The following is a 15,435-nucleotide window of genomic DNA, read 5'->3' as shown; positions in this document are numbered from 1 at the left end:
TTTTTTTTTACTGTAGCATGTTTCAAAGGGGAAAATATAATAAACCTGAAATCAATCTGTAGCACAGACTTCAATGCAGTGTTCCAAATCAAACAGCCTTGGTTTGAAAACAGGAGTCAGAAGATTTTTATTTTTTTTTTCATTTCAGAATTATGAGTGATTGAGGCCAAGAAACCATTAAATGAGGTGAAAGGTCTAGGCTAGAGGGCATCTTGAGCAAGTCTAATGAAGTCATGGTTGCTTCAGTGGCCACGTTCCCAAGGGATTTTGCTGTATCTGTCACTGCATCTGTGTTCCTCCTCTGGATCTGGCTCCCTGGGCTTTGCTGTTACATTCCAGGAACCCTGCATAGCCCTGCTCCAGCAGCTCAGTGGTGTGTAGCATCCCTGTGTCAGAACAAAGACATGTGGAACATCATTTCGCTCACCCAACATTTGATGTCTGTCATACAGACATCTACCTGTGGGCTGGTCTTGCCTGCCTGCCTTTACTGTTAGCAAAGAGCAGCAGGAGCTTACAAGACACAATTTAGCTCAACTGAGTCTGAATTTCTAATGTATGCTAAAAGTGCCAATTTATCTGTGACTTAAAATGGAGTCCTAAGGTGATTAACTCACAAATGGACGCCTACAGTTTAAACATCTCCATTTGTTCAATGAACTCTACCCACACAATGAGCATTACTCCAGTGCAGACTATATATTAGAGCTTCCTCTGTTGTGTTTGGGCTTATCCCTTCATGCGCCTTGTATTTTAGCCTGTATCTAGAACTACAGCAAAATAACTGAAATGGTTTAGCTTGTGTCCCAACATGAAGAAGTGGCCCAAGAAGTGCATGATGTTTACCTTATTGTCCTATCCTCTCTGCTTTGCCACTCCCTCGCATTACCCTGACCACCCTGCCTCAGCCATACAGCTCCACTCGTGATTTTGTGTTTCAGAAGCAAGCCTGTTAACAAAAGAAATCTCTGCACCAAGGCTTGGATCTGGATGACTGATCAATGTGGGAGGGCATGTTCTGCTCCTCTGTACCTAAGTAAACTTCATCTGCATAAAGTTTTGATGTCTCTGTTGTGTTGACTTTGACAGAACAAGCCAGTAGACAAAAGCAGTCCGTGATTTTTAAATAGTCCCATGAGCCATACCCATTATGTGCTGAACACGCTCAATTCCTTCCCACAGCAGACAGCTTCCCTTTCACGTGTTTTATGTCATAGGTTTCCCACTCAGTGGTTCCACCACTAGCTGAGAGGTTTCTACACTATGGTTGTGATTTGCAGGACAGATGAAGTTTGTTGCTGTTGTCATTAATGTGGCAGTGTATGGGCCCTGCTTCAGCAACTCCAAGGCTTGCTGCAAGATGCCTAGTATTCCAGGCTTTTGTTGAGCCATACACACAATGCTGTACATACTGCGAAGCCACCCTGCTCATCCTGCTCTTGGTTATTGCTAAATTGCCCAGAATCCATCTCTTTTGTTTGTCAGAAATTAGGCACCTCTGGTAAACAATAAACAGCAGGAAAAAGGATGGCATTATCCCCTCTGAAGAATACCAGCATAGCAGCCAGTTTCTGGATACACCATTCACAGAGCAGAAAGCAAACTGCTGGCTGGTGTGCAAATGTTACTGCAAACACAGCATTCCCCTGGGAGGCTGAGTTGTAATGTGCACAGACAACGTGGAGCAGTTCTGGATGAGCAGAGGACATGCGTATCACAGCATGTTGCAGAAGGCTGTGGTTCTGGTATTCTGTGCAAGGCCTGATATGTATTTAAGGCATTTCCTGCTTCAGCAACGTTTGATAGGAATCTGATGCACATTTCCTATACTGGGTCCCTGTGTTTCCAGAAGTAAATGCAGTCACATCTGCAGAAGAGGGCATCAGAGCCTATGGCCAGAACCTGTGCGGAAGCACTTCCTGGCCACTGTCAGTGGTGAGGGGCAACACACACTGCACAGCTCCCCATGATGCCAAACAGGGGACATTGCTGAGGAGCTGCTCAAATGTGCTCATTCCTGACTGCACCAGGTAACCTGCTTTTTGCTTAAAATCCTGTTCCTCTCCAAAAGTAATATGGAGGAGAAACATTGTGGTGGAGATCAGGCTCCGTGTTATGTGGAAATGTTCAGCATAAACTGTGAAGGGAGCTGGGCGTACCTTAAAAGAGTTTTATTGCTTGCAACAACCATCTGCAGCCTAAGAATCAGGGCCTCACACAAGGAATCCAGAGCTGTCTGCCCTTCTGCAGTACACCAGCTCTTGCTGAAAGAGCACAGGCAGAGAAATAACAGATTGCAGCAAGACTTGAGAGAAACAGGTACAATCAGTTGTCATATTGCTGGGTGACAAGAAAATAAATGTTTTTATGCCTACCGAGATGTGACTAGCTTGTCAGTTATGTAATCTGCTAAATCATGCTGTTGTCATGATCAACGAGTAGTTTTTATGGCAGCAGACCTTAGCCAGTTTCTTGGCGTTAAGGATCCGGGCTGCACTGCACTAAGCATTAAGCACAGCTGTAGAAAGGACTGAGAATCTTCCATCAGTTCTGCTTCAGGCCATGTATTTGGTGTTCTGATTAACCTAAATTTGAGATATGCAGTGATTTAAAACCAAGCAGACTCTTCTGAAAGTGTTTTCTTGTCAGCGGTGGTGGTGGTTAGAGTTTTTGGTGTTTTGTTTTTTTGTTTTTTGGTTTTTTTGGGTTTTTTGTTTTGTTTTGTTTTTTTTTACTTGCTGATTTTTATGCTATATATGTGATATATAGTTCAGCCAAAACAGGGCTTGTATTTTGGTAGACCTGACCAGGGACCAACTGTGCAAAGTGTCAGGTCAGAAAGTGCTTCATTAGGGCACTTCAGAAGTGCCGGTAGTGCTTCGTACTTTTGCTGAGATGTGCTTCTACCATCTCAAAGCATTTTACAAACTGAAGTGGTAATCCTGACTCTGCAGTACGAGATACCAGCATTACTTTCATTACAAATAGAACAAATGAAAAAACCAACAGGGGCAGGGAGTGATTCGTATCTTGTCAATGGCTGGGACTCCTTTCTCTTGTCTCCATTTTTTGCTCTAAGCACTACATGCATTGTTTCTTAGGTGTTATCACCGCCATCCTTTAGCTGATGAACAGTGGGGCAGGAAGTAACATAAGGTGAGTGAGGCCAACATTCTTCTCAGGAGATATTGATACCAATGGAACTGGAGTAGCTGCTTTGAAATTACTGTGCTCTGACACCTCATTAAAGAACTATGTTTTAGGAAGGAAGGAAGTCTTGTGAGCAAAATTCACACAGATTGATACCAAATAGTAGCTGGAGGACTAAGTTTTGTTTATGGTAACTATTTCTTTCTTGTTCATGGTGTAACAGAGTTTGGTAAATGGCATTATTCTCCTCGTTTTACCATTACTTTATTTTGTTCCTGGGAGCCCTGTCTCCAATGAAGCCATTGTTCACTAGGTGTTTTGAAAACAGTGACACCAGGACCCTGTGACATTCCTGAGCAAGATGTGAAATTAACCGAAATAGGGAAATGGAAGAGGTATGGTGACTTGCATCAAGACAACGAAATGAGGTGATACTGCATGACACAACCCAGATCTCTTGAACACCAGGATACTGTATGCCTCTCAGCAGCTGCCCACACAAGCAGACTCAGCTTTTAGAATTACTGGTTCCAGGTCATGGAGTAGAGAGAGAAGAAACCAAGATAAGATCCTTTCTCAGGCAGAAAGGAGCCCAGACAAAGTGCTTTGAGTGTCAGTGCGGTGGAGAACTGCTGTTTTAGTTCCTGTCATGTGGTTCCGTTGCAGGAGTGACATCCCCTGGAACATCCCTCTCAGCTCTCTTCTCCACTGTGCTCCTCACTGGCTGCTCCCCATGCTCGTGTCCAAGTGGCAGATGCAACCAGGACATGCCTTTGGGAAATCAGCTCCTCCCTGCATGCTCTGTTTGGAGAAGAAGAGGGCTGTGATTATTGCTCCCAGAAGAACTGTAATAGCTATTTACCCACAGCAAGAAAATGTTATTTTTGGGCGAAAGGGAGCTGTAATGTTTTCCTGTTACAGTAGTTGGCAGCATTTCTCTATAGCCCAAACATCTTCCTTAGCGGGATCTTTACTCGTTGCTGTAACTTTACTAAACATAGAGAAGTATGTGAACATTTTTGGAATTCAGATGAAATACAATGAAAGTAAGAGAGCTTTGAACTCTGAAAGCCCCATAATTGAATGAAAGAGCAGCAGAGAGGGACCCAGAACCAGGAGCCTGAACTGAGAGGAGTTGGGTGGCTAAGAGCAGTGTGTATACAGTGATTGCCAGAGCACAGGCTATTTGGAATATATACAATAAGGATATCACTTTTCGGGGCTTGTCCAGATGTTCTGACATACTGAATTTGAGCGGTGGCGTGGGGAAATGGGAACCAAATGAGTTAGCTGAAACAACTGAGGCCAACTTCGCTGAGTAACCTGAACAAAGATTCCAAGGTGCATTTCATGGAAATACATAATGAGAAAGTTAGGTAGTGACTTGCCTCTCTTACAGAACTAATTGTAAGCCATTTCAGGACCCTGATTTTCTCACTCGTTATTATCTTGTTTCTAATCCATCATGGCTTCAGGGGAGGGTTACTGGAGAGGCTGCTGTGGTTTAACCCTGGTAGAAGGTGTGTTACCATGCAGCTTCATCCTACAGTGCCTATACAGACTTGACACGGCAAAGGAGGAACAAGCTCTCCTCAGGGAATGCTGAGGGGTCCTGTTCAGCCAGTTGCCAATGTTTGCCCAGGTATTCCTATATCATTTTGTTCCCTTGAGAGAGAGTTGTGCACCTTGCAGCAACTAATACAGCCAGACTGCGAGTTGCTGGCGCAAGGCATAGAAGGCAAGGTGTATGAGAAGCAGCTGAGGCCCCTGGTCTGTTCAGCCCAGAGCAGGGCAGGCTGAGGGGAGGCCTGATGGAGGCTGCAGCTCCTCACAGGGAGTGGAGGGCAGCGCTGAGCTCTGCTCTGTGTGACAGCGACAGGGAACGGCATGGAGCTGCGTCAGGGGAGGGCGGCTGGGGGTGAGGGAAAGGGTCTGCACCAGAGGGCGGTGGGCATGGAACAGCTGCCCAGGGCTGTGGGCACGGCCTTGAGGTGCTGGAGCTCAGGGAGCGTTTGGACGGCGCTCTCAGGCATTGGGATTGGATTTGGGGTGGTGCTGTGTGGAGGCGGGTTGGACTCCATGCTCCTTGTAGGTCCCTTCCACCTTGGGGCATTCTATGATTTTATAACCATGATGTTGCAGGTGTTAAATCTAGTGCACCAGCATTGAGCTGGTGTGAAAGACTATGGGTGTATAGCTGGATGGTAAATCAGTTAACACCTTAGGCCTACATACCATAGGAAAACCCCTCAGTTACATGTATATCAGATGTATGGCACCATTATGTAACACATGGCTGTTAAACCCATTTTCTTTATGTTCAAAGGAATGGAGGAATGCATGCATCCCATCCCAAGGCAGCTGCCTGCCCTAACCCCCCACAGCTTTTGGGAAGGTCTGCAAGATACCTTGAAAGCCCTTATCAGGTGCACAGCCCAGCCAGCAAGCTGAACCACACAAAGATTAACTCTACCAAAGGGAGAGGAAGAAGGGAGGATTGCTCTGAGACCAGTCAGCCCCCGATGCCACAGTCTGCCCAGCCAAAGGAACACAAGTGTCAGCGCAGAGGGAGCATGGGCACGTGGCTGGGAGAACTGCCTTTTGGCAGGAGATCAGCAGTGGATCAGCTTAGACCAGTTGTGAAACTGCACATTCCTGTAGTCCCCAGGCTGCCAGAATCAGGAACCAGAATCATCTGTGCTGGAGCCGAATAGTTCTGCAGTGAATGTTGATACCTTGGAGATATATGAAATCATTCCCAAGCAGAAAGGAGCAGACTCAGACCACTTGTGCACTGAGGGTGACCCAGTGTTATCCCCAGGGAATAAGTGCCTCGGGGCAGAGCTAGGGCCTTGTTCTCCAGAGCAGCTGCCATCAGTAGCTCGTACAAGAACAAAAGGAGATAGTCACACTGGGGTTTGCACCGGAGAAAGGAAGAACACAAGTTAACTTACAGAGTGCCTTTAAAACAATGATATCCCGTTTTGGATATCGTTTCAGTAATTTGCAGTAGTAATGATGTCAGGCTATAAGCAAGGCATAATTTGTATGTGGATATAAGAACTTTTATTAGACCAGCTGACCAGGCTTACAGTGCAGATCTCCTCACAGCCCTTCTTCAAAGCTTGTTTTAGATTGGAAGAGCTTGTGTCTCCAAAGCCTTGTTTTCCCTTTGAGACGGTTTGGTTAATAAAACTCTTTTCTACCAGTCTTGCTCCATTCCTAGTTCAAGGGGGCTCTCCAGACCAAAGTTTCAGCTCATTGAATATCATGTTAAATACACATCAGAGGTGAGATCACAGTGCACACTGAGTTAATTCTTTTCCCTTTTCTTCCCCCTACCAGGCCTAGCCACACGTCATCTAGCAAAGTGACAAAGTGCTGCTTTATTGTCCTGCACATTCAGGTTACACTTACCAGGTTATTTATATATGTATGTTTCTTTCCAAAATCAGACAAGTTCTTTAAGCCCTTTGTTTTTAGGTAGCAATCCAAAGGAAAGGGCCTGTCCAAGCCTTTGCTGCTCAGTAAATTGGGGTGCTTGTCCACCCCTCCCAGAGTGGGATGGACAGGAGCAGAAGAAACAGAATTTTCAGACAAATTGCGTAATATGAGAGCAGTAACCTTGAAGAGGCCCACAAAGCTGTGCTGCTGTTGTAAAAGGGAGCTTCACTGCCATGTAACTGCGGTTCAGAGGTGAAGAGCACACTTTGCAGCGGAAAGCCGGATTCCTTCCCCTCTCACAGCTGCAGCGCTGCTGAGGAGCTGAGGAATGCCCTGTAATTCTTCCTGCTTCATGCTTCCTTGCTATAGCTGCAGTCAGCATTACAGGAAGCAGTGCTGAACACACACCCTCCTTTTGTGCTTACTGAAGCCTATGCTGGCAGCAAATGCTTGTCTTTTGTCAGCAAATAAAGTAGATAGCACAAGACACAGAAGATTTATAGGTATAACATCCCAGCACTGCACACTTGGATTTACCCTCACTCAAATCCCATTTACTTTAATAGGAATGTTGATGCTAAACATTCCTGATGTTGGAGATATTTACCCCATAGGGAGCAGATAATCTGGGAAGTAACAAGGTGCCATTTCCTACTGAAGGTGTTGTCTGACTGCAACCATATGTTAGTGGTACCATTTAGGGCCACAGTGTGAACTGGGAAGGTTCTTGTTGCTGTTACTTTACAAATAGAAAAGAAAACCTAACAAACAAAAAAAGGAAAGAAAACTAATATACCAAACCAGGAATGTTAGGATTCATCTTCTGTCTTTCTTTTCTTAATCTTTAGAACATAAAATGTTATTTTGGAGTGAGACTCCCTGAGTTTGTTAGATTTCTCTGACCTGTGTAACAGTGCTCCTCGCAGGTGCACTGCAAGGGACGTGGTCCCTCAGTACAACATCTAAGCGTTTCTTGAACGCCTCCATGAGTGGTGACTCCACCACCTCCCTGGGCAGTCCATTCCAGCGCCTGACCACTCTCTTTGTGAAGAGGTATTTCCTAACATTCAACCTGAATCTCCTCTGGTGCAACTTGAGGCCGTTCCCTCTCATTCTGTTGCTGTTACATGGGAGAAGAGGTCGACCCCCACGGCATCACGACCTCCATTCAAGCAGCTGTACAGAGCAGTAAGGTCACCCCTGAGCCTCCTCTTCTCCAGACTGAACAGTTCTAGCTCCTTAAGCTGCTCCACCCCTCCCAGCTTTGTTGCCCCTCTCTGGACACACTCCAGGGCCTCCATGTCCTTGTAGTGAGGGGCCTGAAAGTGAACACGGTATTTGAGATGGGTCAGGAAGTTATCTTCCATACATTCTAGAAACCTCCAAATTCTTCCAAGAACTGCAAAATGCCAACACCCTTTATTTCTCAGGTATTTCGCTCATCTAGCAGAACCTCAGGACACATCGCTGATGCGTTCTGCTCATCCCCTCAGCTGCAGCTGTGTGCAGATGGCTTTCCTGCAGCAGACATAGCGATGAGTTTGGGGACGTATTAATGAGCGTATTAATGACGGATTAACCACAGTCCCTCACCTTGAAATGACTTCATCTTGAGTTCTTTTGGAAATGAGGCTTCTGCAATTTGCATGGCAGCTGCATACATGCGTTTCAGCATGTCTTCCTTCCCATCTGCCCTTCCCCAGTCACTTTGGAGTGCACAGATCAACTCCAGCAATCTTTAACAGACCACTAACGGTTTTAAAGGTAATTAAGTTGCTAAACGTTCATTAAAGTCGACAGTCAGCTGCTGGAGAAAGAGCTTATTGTCATTTAAAATAATAATGTGGCTCAAGGCACAGTTGCCCCAGAGAATCCCCACTGGAGAGGATGTTGTGCAAGTCCCGTTTTCCTCCCTGCATGCCTTGTAGCAGAGCAGGATCCTGCCCTAAAAGCTGCAGTTCTTTTGCAGATTGTTTATAACGTAGAGATCACAGATATGTTTTAAAATAGGTAATAACTGCCAGGCACTAATGAATTCCTCCAAACTCAGGGCAAGACGTAGCAGAGCGTGTCTTAGCATCCTGCCAAAGGAGGCAGTTCATTCAAAGCTGTGAAGGGATTACCAGCAGTGTTACCCAAACCACTAGAAATAATCTTGTGGGATTAGAAAAGTGAATTTTGATGTGGTATACGCGGTAGCATCCAAACTGTTTTCATCAGATCTTTACGTTGAGCTTAGCATATGTATTCTCCTTCACCCATTTTGTCCTCACCCTCATCCATTTTGTGAGTGCCAGTGCAGCAGCAGAAACCTCTGCCTAATGCATCAGAGGAACAGCTGCATTAGCCAGTTGTCGGTTTGCAACAGAAATTCTCTTCCTTTGCAGCCCTACCCCACAAATACAGCAGAGTAGCATCCCAAGTCACAGTGTAAGGAAGCAGGAGGCACAGAGCCATTGGTTCTTCTGAAGCCTCAAACCCTTGTGCCGCTCCACAGTAAGGGGATGATGGGCATTGTGCTCATCCCCCATCCCAGAGCTACCACTTAAAACAGATGTCTGTGTAAAAAACGCCTCACACCTGCCAAACCACCAGCCTCAAGCTTCCTTCCTTGTTTTTTCAGGCCTCAGAATAACAAGAGCATTTGTGCAATGTGCACCGTGCTCTGTGGTTTTCTCTTCTCCCTGAAGACATGCTATCTAATCTCCTCAGAGCAAAAAATCAAACAGCAGGATTTGCAGGAGAGGAGAGAAAAGGTTAACAGAGACGCCACATGCACTTTGCTCAGCTGGCTTCACTTTTCACCGCACTTGAAAGAAGGGGAAAAAGTGTGGGTCGGTGGGACAGACCTTACAGGAGCATTTGCATCTGGCAAAATGTCTCAGTGCTGCATCTGGGCTGATTGTGCAGCGTGGTGCACAGCACACTGAGCTAGAAAAATCAGTTGGCTGAAAAGTCATCTCGATTCGGAAACTTTTAAGGGTTCGACTTGAAGCTGTGGTAAGGATTTAGTGTTTTATTGCTGCTTTGCTTTTGGTTCCTGTTTTTGCTAGCATCGAGAAACGAGGTGCTTAGGAAGCAGCATGGTGTCACAGTATCAGCCTATATACAAAGGAAGGAAGATGATGTGGCTGCACACTGTTGAGGAAAGATCCTGTTTGTACAGGGAGCTGGAGACTGTAAACCAGAACAGAACAGGGATGCAGAAAGAGCAGAAACTAAAGGAAATAAGCCCCAAGTGTGAATGTTGTCTGTGTGCAAGAGCCCCTGAGAGGCGCTGAAACAGTTTTAAAACCTGGCTTATTTGTCTTTTCTCAGATTTCCTATCATTTAATGGAGAGGAGGAGAGAGAAGAGAGAGGAAACACACTTGGCTGCATTCCTCCACTGGTCTTTTCTTCTGTGTCAGTTCTGCAGCACGTGACTCCTGCAACACTTAGGTTTGCATCAGATCTGCCAGAGCTGACTAAAGGTTTCTTAGCAGTAATTCCTTGCTGGTTTTTATCCCAACAACACTCAATTGCAGGAATGTCTTTTGAAAAGGTCCTGTCTGCATTTGTGATTTTTTGGAAATATATAAATAATACGTAGCCTTCTCTTCGTTCATTTCCATGAAATAATTAACTGATTTGATGAGCTTCAGTTCCTGATAAACATTTGCCTGTTCCACAGATGCTGTGTGTGTAACAGAGGGAAATTACTTCCTTGCAATGTGTGCCCATTTGAGATTATGTACTATTTTGTTAGCCTTTTTAAAGCACAGCCACTTAAGGTCATTACACTCTCTAAATAAGACTCTAATGCAATTTTAGATAAACTCGTCTTTTCAAAGTCGTATCAAACAAACATCTTGATAATGGAGTGTCTTGTCTCTGCAAGAGGAGAATTAGTCTATGAGTAATCTGGGTGGTGCTGCAGCAAGTGTTTTGTTTTGAATTGATTCAAGCAGTTTATGGTCAAATTTAGAGACCAGTAGTGCACAGCAGCAAAACCTTGCATCCTTGTTCCTTTGTGCTTGTATATATAACCTTCCTGTGTTGTTATGAACAACTCTGATCTTTGATACAGTAACTAGCTTCCTGCAGTAGGCAGAAGATAGAGCCTTAGCTGTGCTTGCAAGCTGCGTCAAGAATTTATCAGAGTTGCTGACTCCTAAAATGCAGGCAAGCAATGCTTGGGTACATATTATAAATGACCCCTTTCTCCTGGCCCACAGACTGTAAACAAGCTTGATGCAAATTCAAGCAAGGAAAGCACCATGCCAAGGAGTTCATTGATTTCTTTGTGCTGTGACTCTGGTGGTCTGGGACTGCTAAAGCCATCTGTAAAAAGGCAACAAATGAAAATGCCTCCTCTGTGAAATTAGCAAGAATTTTAATTGCAACAACCCTGAGACATTCCGAAGCACATCAGAGCCTTCCTGCATCAGAGCAAAGAATAATATAGTTCTTATCCCAAAGCTCCCATGATGTGGTTAGCCAGGACTAAATGGGGAGTGAATCATGGCCTGGAAGAGAGGAACCCGATCTGGCATATTCTTTTAAGCATTAAGACGAGCTTATTTGCTTGGGTGATTTCCACATGGAATTTGCCTATTTTGAGCTTCTGTATAGCTGATGGGTGACGTCATTGGGTAGTTTTGGTCATTTTAGTGGCAAGTGCAATATGATTTGCAAGGGGAAAGCAAAGGAGGTTTGCTTTTAGATGCTGCATCTCCTGTGCAGCTGCAATGTGGCTGGCACCATGTACTCTCCATGCTGATGAATGGGACAAGAAAAGGTACCAGGGATGATGACAGCTCCTGTGCATCACTGCAGTGAGGCAGCAGTGCTGCAGGCTTCAGCAGCACTGCCAGGTACCGTTGGGTGCATAGAGCTAGGATGTCCACAGATATTATTGGGTGCTGTATGGATTGGAGCCTCATGTATGGATTGAGTGCTGTATGGCTGGGAGGTCTCCAAGTGCAGTTGTGTGCCATATGGTTTGGAGGTCTCAAGGCTGAAGCTTGTTGGGAGGTATGAGCTCCATGAAGCAAGTCCTGCCTTCCTGTGTGGCACGTGTGAAGTGGGAGCAGACCCCACTTCTGTTTCTAGTGGGGCTGTGTTCATATCCATCCATGGAATCCCTCCTGGAGGTTTCATCCCATGCCAGGGACACGGGATGTACACCACCCCAGCCACTAAGTGCTGCTGCCTGACTATAGCAGGAGGAGTTCCTAGAGGGATAGGGGCTCTGGGCACACAGCTCAAACCATCAGTGCCCTTTAGGACCTCCACACTGTGGGTACGGGCACCTGACAAAACATCAGGGAGCGCCTGACCCAGATGGCAAGATGTCCTCTCTTGTCACCCTTTTGGTAAATTTGTGCAGTCTGTCTGAGTGTTACACTGTGCATGTCTAAAAAGGAAATAGGAAGGACCTTTGGATGGAAATTCTGAGCAATCAGCAATGGAGCAGAACCCAACCAACTTCCCGTAGCAGAGGCTGTGCACTTCAGCTTGGAATGATCAGAGACCCTGATCTTTAAACAGAGCTTTCTGAGTCTAGGAAGTGCTGGAGAAACTGTGAAACAGCAGCGAGATTGTCCTGGCTGTACGTACCCTGTAAAACAGATGGGATCAGGACAGTCCCAGCAGCACAGCCACACTGCTTCGCTGCCCTCATGTCTCCCAGCACAGCTTGGCCATTGCCTCTGAGCCCTCCAGAGACCCTGTTCCTCCAGGCTTGGATAAAGCCAGCTTTTTGTTCCAGGGGTGGCCGTGGGAGGGGAGCTTGCTGTATATAAGGGCTCTGCCACTTGCTGAAGGGCGAGAGAACACACCCTGGTCTGTTTTGTTTACAACATAAATCACAGTGTCAAATTTGTCTTAAGCTTCACCAGAGATGTGCCAGAAAGATTTTTATCCCATAACAGCATTACGCATGTACAGCTGCCATGAAAACACATGTGAATAAAGGGGGGGAAAGATCTGGGATCTGAGACCTTAATATCAGCATTGTCTGGTTTTTTTTCTATACAACCTCACCCCAATCAAAAAGTGGTTACCATGAATAGATAGTGCATGGAGGAGTATTGTTACAGCATCAACACTTGTCTCCAGTTAATTAGTTTCACATCCAAGGACTGCTGAGTGTGTTATCTCATCCCAGGGAAGAGCCACTCCCACTAGCAATGTAATTCAACAGAGCTAGGAACCAAATGAATTGCCAGGCTGCAAAACCCTCTTTAACAATGGGATCTTCATTCCCCACGAGGAGGTGTGGTTTTTCAGTTTTTGGGCAGCCACTTTCAGCCTCTTGGATTACTTCACTCAGCTGAAGGAGCTTATGCAATGCGTGTGTACTGTAAGTTCATATAAAGCCATGTGAGATTTGGTAGAATCAAAAGTTTAGCACTGAAAGTGTGCAAACCTCACACAGGTGAATACAAGTAAAGGCTTCTTTTGTGCATGCACAAAAAGGAGTGAAAACGTGATTGTTCTGTACTGCTTCAGGTTTGTAAATATACTTTTCTAGAGAGCTGAACTTCAGCACTGGAAATGGTGAAAGGGAAGGAAAGAGGATAATTTCTCTTGGAAAGACTAGATAGCTGAATAAATGCCTGAATATGTTGAAAATAAGAGAGCAAGGGATGCTGATCGGCAAAATGGTTCAGAGTCATGAAAAAGAGAGACAGCGTTTTCAGTTCAAAGGGAGATGGATGGAGTGGGCAGTTCCAGAATATGTGAAGATGGGAGCTTTGTGCAGCCTCACTGCTGGGCTTTCTGTGCTAGTGGCCCAGGGAAATAGCAAAACTAGACCAGAATAGTAAAGGCTGTAATCCCAATTCATTGTTTATACCCTGCTCATATCCAGACACTCAGATAAAGTGGGCTGCTGCATTTCACAACTGTGGGAAGGGCTCCCCAGCTGCATGATCCAAACGTTTTGAAGTGAAACATGGTACATTATATTAACTTGGTTCAGACAATCAGCTTTAAACATCTGAATCTGGTTTCTTGATGTTAATTCCTCTTGCTCAATCTTTATTTCAGCTGTGTGGAATTCTCAGACCTTTCTGGCCCTGATTTATTGTTTCCTGATGTTTTATTGCTAAGTCACTGAGGTTTCAGGGATGCTGATGTTTCTGAAATGCGCACACCTTTGATTGTACGCACAGCCAGCATGTCAGACCGAACCTCTCATGTGTTCTAAATATATCACTGTCTCCACTGCTGTGTCCTCTGCAGTTTTACAATTCACCACACTCATCCGTGTGCCTCACTGATACAGTCCTCCTTAAAATGTGGTTATTGTTTAAGGCTTTTCAAGCTCAGCCTCTGCATACTGCAGAACTTGATCTGAGCTTACATTCAATCTTGTCACTCATATACAGGTTCCATCTGTTCCCCTTTTCCTCTCCCTTTGCTGCTTGCCACATCCAGACCACATGCTGCTTGTACATTGTACAATAGGCATTTCTGCACACACACTTCTGAAAATATGTCTCTTAATGCTTTATTGTTAGCATGTGTCTTGTTGCTTAAGGCAAGTTTTATCAGTAATGATTTTGTTGTTTATAGACACGTAGAATAAAACGGTACTGATAAAATGTGACTGGAGGAGAGGAGATCTTTGATGCACCAGTTTCAATGTTTATGCCAGCCTTCTGATCATGTTCCCTTGCCATTGCTTCCCCAGATTCAGTAGTTGCCAGAGGATAATACCAGATCCTAACATCTCAGCAATATAAGGACTGCTTCACTCTGCATGTGCCTGCTCCATGTTGGTAGGGGTTCCCCAGCACCTCCTACTCGGCTGTGCCTGGTTTACAGTTGCACTGCAGTGCCTTTTCATAATGGCTTTACATATTCTTCTATTTGAGAAAAACAAATCCATAAATAAACTAGTTCAGGAAGTGCCATCAGTGCTAGAAAGCCCTGTGCAGACCCTCCTCTTGCAGGAGCTGAGCTGACCCCCAGCAGCTTCTCCAGTGCATGAGTGGGAGCGGACCCATGGATGTGCCGTGGCCATGAATTAATGCAGACAGATCCTCTGGGAGTCATCTCAGATCTGCACCATACCTGCCAACAGATTACACTGACTGCAGCTCCCAGTAATGTTCCTGGGTGTCTGCAGAGGGGGTGGCACAGTGCCCGTTATGCTGGATTATTGCCACCTGGGGATTTCCCACTACATCAGGAAAATCCCCACCAGCCCCAAACCCCTGGTTTCCCATTTGCAGAAGTCCAAGGCCTATTATGGTGATGATAATCTCTACTACTGGCACCTCAAAGTGCCAGAGCCGATGGCGAAAGCTTCATTCATGAGGACTACTGGAAAGAAGATGTGAGCAACCAGACATAAGGACCCTTCTGCTTCTGCTTTCCACTACAGCCACAGTTCATTGGGTGATCCCTGGCTCCTGTCCCACCCTGTGGCTCCCATCCCACCCTGTCCCCTCTGCTGCCCAGCAAAAGGTCTCCTGCTGAAAAGAGACAGGCAAGAAGAGCTTGTTTTCATCAATACCAGAATACTCCTTTTTCGGCTATAAGATGCTCAAAACACCTGCTAGTAGTGAGACTGCCACAGTGTCAATCTGCTAAGTGCTCATTCTGGGTTCATCCACACAATCAGTGCACAGTCTGTGCCTGACAAAGGCAGTTCCTAAAGCAAGCAGTCCTTTCGCAGCTCTCAGTGTAAGGCCCATCAGGTACTTTGCATTTGTGTTCCAATCAGCACCAAAGCTTGAGGCCATGGATCAGCCAGAATGAAGGCAGGAAGAACATGAACGAAGAGAACAGAGCAGAGCTCTTGGCTAGCTGTTGTGGATTAAAAAGAAGGCAGGTAGGAACAGAGATAG

General features: G+C 45.6%; 1 long non-coding RNA gene across 4 annotated transcripts in view; it reads left to right on the top strand.

Moving 5' to 3' along the window:
* LOC125687203 (uncharacterized) overlaps window positions 1–15,435 on the top strand; it is a 52,678-nt gene that overhangs the window by 12,178 nt on the left and 25,065 nt on the right. For 3 of the 4 annotated variants that reach the window (XR_007374020.1, XR_007374021.1, XR_007374023.1), the window contains exon 3: window positions 9,913–10,033. The exons of the other annotated variant lie outside the window; for it this stretch is intronic. This is a non-coding gene — a long non-coding RNA (uncharacterized LOC125687203). The remainder of the gene's footprint in view (window positions 1–9,912; window positions 10,034–15,435) is intronic. 4 annotated transcript variants of the gene reach the window in all.

Source organism: Lagopus muta, chromosome 1 (assembly GCF_023343835.1).
Source record: "Lagopus muta isolate bLagMut1 chromosome 1, bLagMut1 primary, whole genome shotgun sequence".
NCBI lineage: Eukaryota > Metazoa > Chordata > Aves > Galliformes > Phasianidae > Lagopus > Lagopus muta.
The sequence above is the reverse complement of the archived record's forward strand: the minus strand, read 5'-3'. Positions and strand labels throughout refer to the sequence as shown.